Here is a 14,913-nt window from a genome sequence, read left to right on the forward strand (position 1 = left end):
ATCAGGTCGATTACCCCTTTGCAGGTTTGCCCGGCGTCAGCCGCTTCTCACCCAACTCACGATTATCAAGTAAAGAGGCAGGCGCTGGAGACTGGAAGGCAGGAAACAGGAGTTTATTTCCGACGGAGCAGAACACATCAGATCACATCAGATCGAGGTATCGTTTCGAGGTGCTCTAACCGCATCTCTGAGGCCTGGCCTCTTATACACAGTTTTATGGTTTTATTACATTTGTGACATCCGTGGTATTGCTTTGAAGTACGGAAAAGGCATCTTTGGAATCCCTGGTTCAGGCCCGTTCCCACACATATCTACAGTAGGAGTCCCCACCCCTAATCTCAGCATGATGGCTATCGCGCAGCTGGACATTCCGCTGGGAACAGAAATGTGGGTAATCGATCGGATCTGGGGGTGTGAGGGCATTGATTAATCCCCGCTCCTTTGAAGTGAGGCGAGGTCCTACTGTAGGGGCAATAAACTGCATCTGCTGGGCTAAGTGATGGCCTGGGATCAGGCCGAACAATTGGGCAAGGAGGAAGAGGTTATCAAAGGGCCCGTTTTATGAATGAGATGAAAGGGTGTGGGGGGTTCAGCACGGGATGTGGCTCGGAGGCAGGGTCGCGCTGGAGGTGCGTTTAGGGCCCAAGCAGGAGAGACCGGGGGCTGTCAAGGGGGGGGTGTGTGTGCTTGCGAGGCCGGGGAGTGAGGGGGTGAGACGCGCTGGCTATCGGCAGTAGGCAGAGAGGCCATGGCGCCTAAAATGGCTGCTGTGCATATTTGTGCGTGTGTCTGAGGAAATGGACAAGATGGCGCAGATGATGTTCAGCTCACAAACTAGATTTCAACAGGGACAGAGATTTCACTGTTTAATTTGCTTTGACCTACCTGTGCCTTTCTTCTTGCTCCCGCCCCGGTCCACCGCGTCCATTGTGGGCGTTTGTGCGGAGGGCGAGGATTACTCCACTTCCTGCTTACGCAGCGCTCGGGTTAGCGCTCTAGTTTTTTCCCTCCTGCCCCCTTTATCATGACGTCAGGGCCGCGACCGCGCAGTGGACGCGCGCAGCGGGCGCGACGAGCACGCGCCAAAGGCGCGCACAAGGCAAGCCCGTCTGCGCCCGAACGCGGCCAGGGGCCAGGAGTCCTGCTACTATCTCGAGGGAAACAGTAAAAAACGTAATGTACACGGGTAAGCAACTGTTTAATTTCCTCCCGCCTGTATGCATAGTATTGTACCGGGAAATGGGGCGCTGAAGTGTATGGCGTGTCATTTTAATCCTGCCCGGCCCCGACGAGTATTAAAAATGGGGACCAATTAAGGGGGTTTTTAGTCAACTGTCGCTCATTTAAAAAACGTAGCTTAGACATCTATGACGTCCTTACTGATTATCAGGTAGATTTGATGTTCTTAACTGAGACGTGGTTAGATGAATCCTCGGCACCTGAGATCTTGGAGGCCCTTCCACCAGATTACAGTTTACTGAGAATTGATAGAGGAGTCCAAAGAGGGGGAGGTATTGCTATGGTATATAGGGCCAAGTTCGAGTGCTCATTGTGTAGTGTAGTTCCTATTATCCCAATAGGCTCTGCGCATTGGAATAATACCTCCAATAGTATAGACCTAGACCAGACGTTAACTAGGTCTTCTACTGTCGATATTAGACTTAAAGTTTTTGGGTTTGCCAGCTAGCTCAGAGTTCACTAGAAACTTTCTCGAATAGGCAAGGAGGAGTTGAACCTCCCTGGATAGACAAGAAGGGATTTAGTTTCTGACAACCATAGAACATGACAACTTTGCTCTTCCCTAATCAAGAGTGTATCTCTAGAGTCGTGTGAAAACAAAAGACAACTTATTTTACTCAGTCAGTACGTGCATTCTTAGTTTCACCAGTTTGTAGAGAAAAGGAAGAGACAGGCGTGTTCAATAAAAGATGTTGTTTATTGATCAGTCTCTTTTCTCGTACAAGAGAAATGGATCGATATTATCGCAATACTTATGGTTAAGTAAAGTGCATACAATAAAAGCAGAATTATGAAATAATACTGCAAAAGCATTGATATGGTTTCTAAGCCATATGCTATTTAAAATAGATAGAATATATACATACACATATACTTTCGACTAATCGTACTCAACTGGTGCTTCTAACCACGCCTACCCCGGTGTACCTGACCTAAGCCTAATACGTGGGCTGGAGTAGAAAGTAGCAGTTTTGAGTTAAGTTTGTTTTGCCAAGTGACTGACTCAAGAATTCTCTGCAAGGGGTTATTCAGTTCTGTACCTGAGATCTAGGATGGTTGAGGGATGGTATCTCTCGTCTGTGGTCTCGATATTCCAAGCTGCCTGCAAGGGCTGCTCGGAAGCGCCGGAGCTGGATTTCTCGGCAGGAGAAAGGCAGCGTCTCGTTCTCAGCGCGTCAGGAAGGCGGGGCAGCGCCAGTGGGCTTCGCTCTCTGCTGGGCTTCGGCAAGTCTCGCTGCTCCGATCTCGTCACCACCGCGTGTGTTTGCTTAAGGCAATGTCGGTAATATTTATACCTGTAAGGTGCCGAGATTGACGTAAGGATGGACATAGATACGTCAATAAGGATGTCATACGAGCTGGTCGTTAGCACATTCTTTTACTGAAGTTCTTTGAGAAATCAAAACAATGGCCGCAGGGATTTTCCCAGGTTTTCATAGGTTTGATTTGTTTTGAGAACTCCTTATGCCTTATCAGGGGCTGGAGGAATATTGCTTGCCTAATTCGATGGCAAGCGTTATGACCTAATCAGATAACGCGCTCCTGTGCCGTGGTCTGGCTTAATCAGATAACGGTTTCTGCATCATGGGATGGCTGCTAGTTAATTTGTTAACCAGAATAGGGTCAGGAATAGGGGGATCTATACAGAACCTATAGGAATACATCACACCCACTCCACGCTAACTATGGCCATATTTACGAATCTAGGCATAGTAAAACATACTGTAGAGTATCGTGTATACCTTACCACCCTAAAATACACATAATGCATTTTGAAATTATGTAATATACGGGAAAAAAATAGTCACATGTACTATATGCACTCAAGCAGTAGAATAATGCTAAATTAATCACGCATATGTATACATTATTAGTAATTGAATATGAGAATTACACATGAAATGGCTCTTAATACAGAAGAAAAGTTCGAGACCACTTCATCACAGTTCAAAAATATTTATGAACATACCAGCGGGCAGCTAATGTCTATGAAGTTTTTAAAAATAGAAATTAGTTCTCTAAGAATAGTTCTTACTTTAAGCAGAAGATAAGTGTCCCGAAAAAATTATAAAAATATTTTGGGGCTGCTAAAAAATTGCTGTCCGTGAACTGGAGGAAAAAATTGTTCTTGCTACTTTATTATTAAAGTTGAAGGCCAAATTCAAGGTGTTGGGAACGCCGTGTGCTAGCTTGCTCAAGAGTCGTTATTTCTGTTCTGGTGAGAACATCATATCATTGAGACTGCTGAAAAAGCTGTCAACAGCTTCCTGTGAGAGTTCCACTAACTCGGAATAAGATGTAACCATGCATTCATGTGCATGATTGTCTCCATTGACGTTTTGAGTAGTATTGCTGACAGAAGGTCGTACCTGATCGATGCTGCTTTCATCTTGATCTTCACTACCCCTCAATCGTAGTGGTGAAGTTTCCACGAATGACATCATCAGGATTGTCAGCCGTTGAGGGCAGCACAATGCATGAGCCGTTACCGGACCCAACAATGTTTCTGCATCCATTGGCGCATCCGATTGTAGCGTCAGACAGGTGTCCAACACGCATTCTTCTCCGCACAGCATGCACCTTAATACAGGTAAAACACATCTTTGCCATATCGGCCGAAATGAAAGAAACCAAGTCATGTTCAGGTCTCTAAGCCGGGTTAGTCCCAGGATTTTTGATATCCGGTCCCGGTATCCAATGGCTCGGATTGTTTCTTCCCTTGTCGCAGGTGTTTTGTCTGTGACATGGTTTGCCATAACGAAATATAAGGACCAAGAATAGGATTCCTGCAATTAGTCCCAAAATTAGGGGAACTCCTCCAAAAATCGAATGGACGAGGTCTGGAAAAATACCCAGTATGGCTTTGAATGGTGTTAATGCCCCTGAAAACAATGTCTTAAATACATTTGAGACTCCACTGGTATCAGAAATATTTAAGATTTCATTCAGGATTTCTGCGAAATGTATGGGGGAATTAGTTGATAACAATGAGTGAATCTCTGCAGTCGTCCTTGCGACTAGGAGATCATACGTTTCTTTTGATGACGTGAGCCTGGTCGGCGTCTGAAGAAGCACTGTTTTCATTCTGCTTAAAGTATCAATTCGAATAGAAGTAATTTTCAAGTTAGGCCATGTCCTTGCCTCCCTGTCTGGAAAGGAGCTGGGGAACAATAAGCGTCCACAGCACATGACCTTCGCAGTCGTACTTATGAGATAAGGAACCCCGGGCAGTAGACTACAACATCTGCGATCCACAATTAACTCCCGTTATAGAGTCTTTTAAAGAATGGTTCTATCTGTGTTGCAGGTGCGCCTAGCTGGTGACATGAAAGGTTATTTGAGTTCCCTTCACAGGCTCCATGCAAACTAATTCCATTACACAGAAGTGTACCGCTTAGTGACATTGCACAATTATTGCCACTAAGGAACACTTTCTGTCCTTTATTACTGACACATGCATGTGAATAGGGCAAGTTCCATGTTGACTTAATGTACCCTTTTCCCAATTTTTCGTACATGCCTGCCTGTATATATTTTTGGCAGTATTGAAACCTGAAAGTAGATATCGGAATATTAATTATCCCATGTATTATCCATTCAATGACAGGTCGTTCTGACATTGTCAATGGTAATCTCTCGAGTTTCTCAATGCTCAGGATTGTATAATCAGCACCCTTTTGTGCCATACTGATTTGTTTATCAGTAAGGTTAAAGATATTGAATAGTGACGTTGTGTTGATTAAACGCCAAGGCACATAGCCTGAACGCAGATTTTGTAACGTCCATCCAAGCTGTATAATAGAACGCAATTGCGACTGACCGTGTTGTAACAACAGTAAGTCTTGCGATATTATGTCGATTGCTGAAGACACAATGCTGTCCAATGAAAAAATTCTGGAGGACAGAGTCATTAACCCATTGTCCACTACAAAAAGCGATTTTTCCAAATTAATACGGTCAATTTCCCGTATACTTTCTGCTGTCTCAATTTGAGTTATCTTCCAGGCCTCGTTGTAAGCTGCATATATAGAGGCTGCTATGAAGCGTTTTTGACGCTGTTTGCGCGGTCCCATAATGAAATCACGCAAGTCAGCACCATCAGTAAGTAAAGTTAGGTGTTGCTTAATTTCTGTCAGTGTGGAAGTTTGTAGCCATTGAAGGCAGAGTTTGCCCACACTGTAGGTGGTGATTATCCCTGGGTGTTGTCTTTGGGAATATCTAGGGTCTGGCCTGGTCAATGTGAACCCCTGTGTTTTGTTCAGGAATCTGTCTTGACAGTTATTAGTATCTGTGGGCCAGATTAACCATTGTTTCCAATCAGGATTTGTTCTGTTTTGGTTTAATACATAGTTTACGTCTATCTCTTCATCTGCAGAGTTATTGCTGTTCATTGTTGGTTTTGGAATAGACGGTTTAGTTAAGTCTTTGATTTTGGCTAATCCAAGACAGGTAGTTTGTTGAATAGTATCATTCAAGAATATAATTTGTTCTGGGATCATGCAGGCTCTAAATAATGATTCTATACCCTGAACTTGCCATTCTCTTGTACCCCAAACACTTTTTACTTCCACATTTTTGTCCCAATAATCAAAACCAAATGTATTCATTTGTTCAAAAAATGAGTCCGAATATATCAATTTTGTGTTTGTAAGCATGGTTTTTGTTCCTGTCTTATTTGACAATTTAAAATAAAATGTTTCAGCTTTACTTGTATTGAACCCTGAAAAATATGAATATTTGTCATAAAAGGTTCTTGAGCTTCCTTTTGGAGGGGTTGCACAATGTTCCCATTGATTATAATTTAAAACATTTCTAGGTTGTGCAGATTTATGTAGAAAATGGTTACCATAGTGGTTGTAGCAGTACATACTATCATAATTAGACGAACCCTGCAAATAATCATGTTTGGTAAATTTAGCAGACATCACTAGGTCAGACATCATGTCATTAATACTTTCAAAGTCCCAATCATCAGCAAATGAGTTTGGTTTTACAAAGTCACTCAAAGAGATCTTGATTTGGTGTGGAAATTTGAGGATTTCAACCGGACCATAAATTTCATAGTCAGTATTGTCCCATGCGACCCCACCCGGTATAGGATTGGCTGTGAAGTTGACTGAAGAAAGTTCTCTTTTCTCGACGTGTGAAGACGTGTGTGGCTTGAGGATCAAGTTGATTTTCTGGCTTGCTGTGTCAATTTTTGCATATTTTCCCTCAATGAAGCGTCCCAAGCATAGTACCATGATGAGCCAAAGTATGAGGATAAATACACCAAAGGACACCCAAAATTCAATCCATGGAGAAATCAGATAGGTTTCTTTCAGTTGTTTCAAAAGTTCCTTAGCTTTGTCTTAGCTTTTGTTGATGGCTGTGTCTTTGATTCACTGAGGTCTTCAGAGGAATCATTGAAGTTTATGAAGTAGCCGGATGCTGTTCTATCAATTGTTCCAATTGCTTCAGGATTACTGTTTCTTGCATATTCATTTGTTACTTCATTGTAGGTTGGTGTGTCTCTACTAAACGTTTTTATTTGGGTTTTCAGAGGTGTGAGTTCCATTGCATTGTTGCATAGTCCTTGTTGTTGTTCTGTAGGCGTTTCGAATGTGATTAGCCTTTTAGTTAGCACCTCTGTACTTGTAGCAAACCTCGGTGTTCTACTACTTATCGGGAGTCCACTTGGCCTACTGTTTGTTATCGGCCACATGATTGTGGTTTTACCAGGTCGATGGATACAACTCGGTTCTCCTTTTTACCAGCAAGCGGCGGTAGTACAACTGATCTTGTCCCGTTGATGGACAAGACAGGAACTGCTTTTCTGTAAGAAGGCCCAAATTCCTTCTTTACCGCGATCTTTTCTCTGACTAGATCCCCGATTTTTGGAATCCAGACAGGTCTTGCTGGGACAGGCGGTGTTTCTTCAGTGGTTGTTGGCTGTTGTTTCAACTTTATGTTGCTCAGGTCTTTTCTTGTTTCGTTTAAGTCCTGCAAAATAGCCAAACGATCTTTGATATCAAAGCTTTTTTCTTTCACCACTGAAGTCTGACTGTCAAGATCTAAGACTAACATCCTAGTCCCAAACAATAATTCGTACGGATTGAATCCCTTCAGAGAATTTCTTGGCAGGTTGTTTAGACTACGTTGGACACTTATTAGATGTTTGACCCACCCAGCTCCCGAACCTAATACCTTTGCTGTTATAGATTGCTTTATGTCTTTGGTTTTTTCTTTACACCATCCCGTATCCCTCAGGAAGGAAGTGAGAAGATTCCCGCAAATGCAATGCTCATTCTGGCCAAGCACTCCCCACAAACCCGAGAGGCAATGGAAAGATATTGGTCAGTACGTAGCATGTTTCTAGCGTATATGCCATTATAGACTTGCAAATCTTGATATAACAGTTCTGGCGTCAGCCGAAAGTTGGGGTCTACATTATAAGTGAAAACTAGTCTCTGTATGTTAATACGACGCATTTTCCATATTGGGTTTATTTTTTATTGTTGATCCTTTCTGGTGTGAAACGCCAAGGTAATATACCGTTTCTTTCACCACTGCGATTTCTGTTACAGTTTGGGCAGTTTTTTACAAAAATGGTATGATGCAGGCCCATGCCTGGCCACCAGTACACTGATTGTAATTCTTCCAGAGAATCTTTTAGTTTGAGGTGTCTGAGACCCTCGCCCATATGTGCGTCTGCTATTAACAAGCCTCTCCTGTCCATGTTTGGAATCACTCTATCCCCAACTCCAGGGATTCGAGCAAAAGGAACGGAGTTTGCATCGATTATGTATGTATATTTTAGTGGGTAACTGATCGGTAACGCTGAGCAGTCGCCTTTTGATGACGTTTTCACCGCCAGCATTGTTTCACCGTCAATGTATTTTACTGCACGCTTTTTTCTAGCTACGGAAGCCGATTCAGTTGCTACCGCTGTGGCTTTCTCAGCCAATGAATTCCCTGCAACGTGAACGCCATCACGTTGATGACTCAGTGTATGTATCACGTGAGTCTTTGGTAGTTCTCTTTTTAACAGAACTATTTGTTCCCAAATCAGTTTTTGCTTTATTGTTGCACCTGTGTCATCTTTGTAACCGTTTTGAATCCATTTCTGCAAATCGCTGTTATATGATTTGACGCAGTAATATGAATCCGACACTATAAGTGTCGGGAATTCACGATCTGCATTATCTAGCGCCATTTTCAATGCTATTATTTCAGTCTGTTGTTCTGAATTAGTTTCTACTGAGTGTGTCTTTGTTAATGGAGGTCTTAGTATACCTCCGCGCCACACTTCTTTTGTAATCTCACATGTGGGGTTGTATGCTTGTTCTCCCCAAACGGAGGGTTGAGCATGTCCGTCTGTATAGATTACAAAAGCGTACTGTCGTAATGGCAGAATGTCGATTGGCAGAGGGAATGTTCTTTCATATTCTAGATATTTTAGTTCCTTTAGTTCCGGATCAAAGTAGTATTTTACTTTGTCCATTGTAATGTGATTCACCCATTGTATCCATTCCGGATTCAATGCTGTTGTTGGTAAATTACATGGGGTTGTTAATGCCTCAAAGGCTGATTCTGCTGTTCTGACTGTGATGTGTCTACCGTCAGCTTTATCTTTTTCTCTAGCTATTGCGGTTTGAACTGCATGAACAATGTTTTCTTTAATGCTGAATTTCTTTTCAGCTTCTGTGTACAAGTGTGATTTGAATGCAATTGGTACCTTTTCTCCCTCGTTAGAGGTCAGGTATGTGAATCCGCATCTTCCTGGGATGACTCGAATCACAAGGTTGCGTGTGTTATCACGTGTTTCTAATTTTGTTTTAAGTAACATATCTGTTTGTAAGGATCTCAGAATTTCTGTGTGTATTTGAGTCCAATTGTTTTTTTTAAAATCAGGTTTCATTAGATCATAAAGGGGTTTGACCCTTTCTGCGTAATTTGCAATGTATGTTCTTCCGAAATTTAGGAAATTGTCAGCCAGGCTTTTGCCTTCACTTGATAATTCATATCCTAAGAACAGGACTGTTAGATGGGCAATTCTAGATTTTTTAAAGTTGAATTTGTAACCCTCTGCTGCGAACCCAAGTATTATGGTGTTCACTCTCTTCAAGTGAGTATCCAAGTCATCATCTGTTAGGTATATGTCATCGACATAAGATAATGCTTCGTCATCATATGTTTGTAGTAACTCTGTTACTCTCGCTGAGAATAATCCTGGGCTGTTCTTGTACCCCTGGGGTAACCGACAGAATTCTTTTTGAGCGCCATTTATTGAGAACGCTGACAAGTATCTGCTCTCTGGTGCTATATTTTGACAAAAGAATCCATTAGAGATGTCTAATGTTGTTTTATATTTTTTGCGCACTATGTTATTCATTAGTGCAGCACTATGCGAGTTTTGTACTGCAAAAGTTTTGCAACATGAGTTAAGGTGTCTGTAATCCAAAACTAGACGATATGAATTGTCTGGTTTGGAGACAGGAAACAAAGGGTTGTTCATTTGTGAGGTGCAAGTTTCAATCACCCCCTGGTATTCTAGTTGATCTAGAATTTCTTTTACCTGTTTTTTAGCTTCTTGCTTGATCGGATACTGCCTTTGTGCAGTAGGTTGTGATTTTAACTGGATTTTGTGTGGAGGAGATTCCTCATCCCATCCCACATGATTTTTATATAAAGCAGGAGCTTGAGCTACTGCCCACTTTCTTGCAAGTGTATATTTTTTATGAATTGGAATATGATTTGAGAAGGCAGGCATAATTATTTCTTCGCCATGTGGGCACTCCCTGACAAACTCTGGTGGCCAGTCTTTTTCAGCTAGAAGGATGTCATAGCCCTTGGAGAGATTATCCCAAAAAAGGCCCCTTATTTTTCTAGTCTTATCCCCTTCTATACGTAAAGTTATTTCATATATTTTGTGAGGTTTGCTAACTCTGGTGTCTGCAGTTTCCACTTGAATGTATTCATTCGTGTCCACTGTCTCCAGATGATTCATAAGGACTTTGCGTGCTATGCTCACTTCTGCTGCGCTGTCTAGCATTGTCTGAGCCCACTCTCCGTTTTTCAGCTGTGTCCTCAGTATTCTCGGCATTGTTGAATACTTTAATACTGGCTACCTTCTTCTTTGGAAACTGTAATTTTTTATTTGGATGAGCAGGTTCCTTGTCTTTGGACTTGACGTGCCCTTCCCTGGGTTCCGATCGTCCTCTTCTTTCCGATTTCTGCGAGGAAGTCTGAAAAGATTGAGAGGGACGTGTATCAAAATCTTGATATCTATCAGGTTTCTTTATGTTATCCCTATTTCTAAGGTTGTATCTTTTCACAGAGGGCTCCCTTTGGGGAGACTTGGGTCCTAGGTCCGGAGATCTTTCTCTCCGCCGAGGAGACCTTCCTCTGGACTGGAATCTTTTTTCTTTTGGATTGGATTGTTTGTTTCCATCCCAGTTCTTCTTTTGACTGTTTAGATTATTTTTAATAAATATTTTTTCAGGACTTTCAATTAGTTGGGGCTTCACTGGTATTCCACCCAAACTATCTCTACCTAGTTCTTCATAGGATTTTTCTATAATTCTGGCAATTTCAGCTGGTTGGTCTGCTATATCTGTCTCTTTTAACCTCTGGCGGATCGCTGCTTCTCCTTTTATGTTGGCTAGTAATATTGCCGAGACCTGCTTGAAGTCTTTTAGTAATTTCATACCGAGAGTTAAAGCGGGTTCTGGACCGTATTCGTCTTGAATTTGTTTTAGCACATCTGGTATTACTGACATGGATGGAACTCCATGTGTTTTTGTGTAAATGGAAGCAAAGACTGTACCCCAAGTGTCACAGTCCTCCACGTGTGGTGCGATTCCCATTGGAAGACAGATAGTCAGAATCCTGTGTTTTTCTACCGGGGTGGTATCTGGAAATACCGCCTCTATTTGGGTGATTTTTTGTGCTAACCAGAATGGTATTTGTTCCCGTTTAGCTGGTACTTTACCTAGGCAGGACTGTATGTTCTGTGGTGTAGTTTTATTTGTGTTCCCCTGATGAGGGGTCAGCTGTGGAATTTTAATTACTGGTTGGACAGTTCTAGTCCGCATTACATATTGGACTAATTGTCTATATATTTTAATTAATTGTTTTAGTTGTACTAAAAGATCTACTGCAGACATTCTTTCGATGTCTGGATGTGGTGTGTATCCGGCTAGGACCGGCCACGTTGCTCCTGGTCTACCTAGTGGACCGAGCCTGGTGATGTGATTGTTGTGTTTTAGGGCGCCATTAAACAAGAGCAGGTGCTCTTGGAATTTGAGTGGTACTTCCACTTCCTGGAAAGGAGTGTACTCATTAGGAGGTTCCTCTATTTTATAATAGTGGAAGTCCTTTGTTACAGCATTTGCTGCTGGAGGGCGAGGATTACTCCACTTCCTGCTTACGCAGCGCTCGGGTTAGCGCTCTAGTTTTTTCCCTCCTGCCCCCTTTATCATGACGTCAGGGCCGCGACCGCGCAGTGAACGCGCGCAGCGGGCGCGCCGAGCGTGCGCCAAAGGCGCGCACAAGGCAAGCCCGTCTGCGCCCGAACGCGGCCAGGGGCCAGGAGTTCTGCTACTATCTCGAGGGAAACAGTAAAAAACGTAATGTACACGGGTAAGCAACTGTTTAATTTCCTCCCGCCTGTATGCATAGTATTGTACAGGAAATGGGGCGCTGAAGTGTATGGCGTGTCATTTTAATCCTGCCCGGCCCCGACGAGTATTAAAAATGGGGACCAATTAAGGGGGTTTTTAGTCAACTGTCGCTCATTTAAAAAACATAGCTTAGACATCTATGACGTCCTTACTGATTATCAGGTAGATTTGATGTTCTTAACTGAGACGTGGTTAGATGAATCATCGGCACCTGAGATCTTGGAGGCCCTTCCACCAGATTACAGTTTACTGAGAATTGATAGAGGAGTCCAAAGAGGGGGAGGTATTGCTATGGTATATAGGGCCAAGTTCGAGTGCTCATTGTGTAGTGTAGTTCCTATTATCCCAATAGGCTCTGCGCATTGGAATAATACCTCCAATAGTATAGACCTAGACCAGACGTTAATTAGGTCTTCTACTGTCGATATTAGACTTAAAGTTTTTGGGTTTGCCAGCTAGCTCAGAGTTCACTAGAAACTTTCTCGAATAGGCAAGGAGGAGTTGAACCTCCCTGGATAGACAAGAAGGGATTTAGTTTCTGACAACCATAGAACATGACAACTTTGCTCTCCCCTAATCAAGAGTGTATCTCTAGAGTCGTGTGAAAACAAAAGACAACTTATTTTACTCAGTCAGTACGTGCATTCTTAGTTTCACCAGTTTGTAGAGAAAAGGAAGAGACGGGCGTGTTCAATAAAAGATGTTGTTTATTGATCAGTCTCTTTTCTCGTACAAGAGAAATGGATCGATATTATCGCAATACTTATGGTTAAGTAAAGTGCATACAATAAAAGCAGAATTATGAAATAATACTGTAAAAGCATTGATATGGTTTCTAAGCCATATGCTATTTAAAATAGATAGAATATATACATACACATATACTTTCGACTAATCGTACTCAACTGGTGCTTCTAACCACGCCTACCCCGGTGTACCTGACCTAAGCCTAATACGTGGGCTGGAGTAGAAAGTAGCAGTTTTGAGTTAAGTTTGTTTTGCCAAGTGACTGACTCAAGAATTCTCTGCAAGGGGTTATTCAGATCTGTACCTGAGATCTAGGATGGTTGAGGGATGGTATCTCTCGTCTGTGGTCTCGATATTCCAAGCTGCCTGCAAGGGCTGCTCGGAAGCGCCGGAGCTGGATTTCTCGGCAGGAGAAAGGCAGCGTCTCGTTCTCAGCGCGTCAGGAAGGCGGGGCAGCGCCAGTGGGCTTCGCTCTCTGCTGGGCTTCGGCAAGTCTCGCTGCTCCGATCTCGTCACCACCGCGTGTGTTTGCTTAAGGCAATGTCGGTAATATTTATACCTGTAAGGTGCCGAGATTGACGTAAGGATGGACATAGATACGTCAATAAGGATGTCATACGAGCTGGTCGTTAGCACATTCTTTTACTGAAGTTCTTTGAGGAATCAAAACAATGGCCGCAGGGATTTTCCCAGGTTGTCATAGGTTTGATTTGTTTTGAGAACTCCGTATGCCTTATCAGGGGCTGGAGGAATATTGCTTGCCTAATTAGATGGCAAGCGTTATGACCTAATCAGATAACGCGCTCCTGTGCCGTGGTCTGGCTTAATCAGATAACGGTTTCTGCATCATGGGATGGCTGCTAGTTAATTTGTTAACCAGAATAGGGTCAGGAATAGGGGGATCTATACAGAACCTATAGGAATACATCACAATTGGAGCAATTAAAAATTAGTAATTGTGAAACTGGTCTTTTTTCCATTAAATCTCCCCTGAGTGTACTATCATGGGATATCTCATTTATCACCCCCCTGGGGGCTCTTCATTGTTCGCTGATAGCCTATTGGAATAGGTGACTCAGCCGGCCTTACGCTATAACAAATTCATCTTATTAGGTGACCTTAATCTTCATCTTGAGGATGCGAAATGCGTAGAGGCCCAATTGGTGATATCCTCTATGAAATACCTGATGCTCACTCTCCTGGATGAGACGCCTACGCATCAGGCGGGTCATCTTTTGGATCCCATATTTTCTAATTGAGACGGTATCAGAGTACTCCCTCCTATCAGAGTTCCGTGGTCTGACCCTTATCTCATCCCATTTAATATAACAGGCAGATCTAAAAGGGATATATCTGGGCGACCTATTTTATGCAAACGCAGGAAATTGAACAATTTTAGTCAGGAGATATTTGAATACATGCTTATGCTAGGGAAACCTCTTAGTAAAACTTTTAAGGAAGCATGGACGGAGTATGAGGATTGGGTATCAAAGGCTATGGATAAGGTTGCCCCATGGACCCATAAAGCCCCAGCTCGCAGGACGAAGTCTGCCCCCTGGTACAACGAGGAACTGCGTGCAGCTAAAGCCAGATGTAAAAGACTGGAACGTCTGTGGCGTAAAGACTACGATGTTGGCCTGAAATAGCTATACATGAGCAGTCTAAAAGAGTACCATAGGCGGATTAATAAGGCGAAAGGATTATTCTTTAAAGAGAGGATTGAATCTGCTGAAAACTCCTCAAAGGAGCTCTTCTCTATCTATAAGGAGCTCACGGCTCTCACTAGGACAGAGACCAACGACCTTCTCTCCACTGAAATATGCGAATCTATCGCTGATCACTTTGTAAACAAGGTGGAGCCGATTTATGTGTCTTTTCAGCAGGGAACATCTGAAGAAATATTGGCTAGGGATACTGGCACAGGACTGTCTACTAACGCATGCCTTAATGAATTCATGGTCCCCCCGAGGGAGGAACTGATAAAATTAATCATGAGTATTCAGTCAGGTTCCCCTATGGATGTGGCACCCCCTAGGATTCTTAGGAATCATGCCCACCTCTTATCAAGTTATATAGGTAACCTGGCTCTTCTTTCCTTCCAAGAAAGATTAGTGCCAGAGGAATGGAAACTCGCACAGGTGGTTCCAATTAAAAAGAAGGCTACCCTGAGCATTTCTAACTTGGACAATCTCAGGCCCATTTCTCTTTTGCCGTTCTGTGCCAAAGTGGTGGAAAAACTGGTTACCAATCAGTTGGTTAAATA

The sequence above is a fragment of the Lissotriton helveticus genome, chromosome 5_1, assembly GCF_964261635.1.
Source record: "Lissotriton helveticus chromosome 5_1, aLisHel1.1, whole genome shotgun sequence".
Lineage (NCBI taxonomy): Eukaryota > Metazoa > Chordata > Amphibia > Caudata > Salamandridae > Lissotriton > Lissotriton helveticus.